The sequence below is a fragment of the Pteropus alecto genome, unplaced genomic scaffold (genome assembly GCF_000325575.1).
Source record: "Pteropus alecto unplaced genomic scaffold, ASM32557v1 scaffold74, whole genome shotgun sequence".
Lineage (NCBI taxonomy): Eukaryota > Metazoa > Chordata > Mammalia > Chiroptera > Pteropodidae > Pteropus > Pteropus alecto.
In genome coordinates, this window is record NW_006436291.1 from 1,665,687 (window position 1) to 1,665,889 (window position 203).

The following is a 203-nucleotide window of genomic DNA, read 5'->3' on the forward strand; positions in this document are numbered from 1 at the left end:
GGCCCCGCGAGTGCCAGCTTCTCCCTCGCCGCTCCGGCAAAGCCGCGAGTCTTTGCACGGAGGCTCGGGGACTGGCGCCGCTCGGGAGAGGAGCGGGGGCGCGGTCAGCGCGGCAGGGTCTGTCCTGCCCCTCTCGCGGACAGGCCTTCACGGCCAGAGCTCCCGCAGCCCCCGTGGGCAGGAGGCAGCGACGTGGCCTGCGG

At 75.4% G+C, this 203-nt stretch overlaps 1 protein-coding gene across 1 annotated transcript in view; it reads left to right on the top strand.

The window, feature by feature from the left end:
* Nucleotides 1-203, top strand: part of EBF3 (early B cell factor 3) — a 109,743-nt gene that overhangs the window by 109,427 nt on the left and 113 nt on the right. The window lies entirely within an intron of this gene.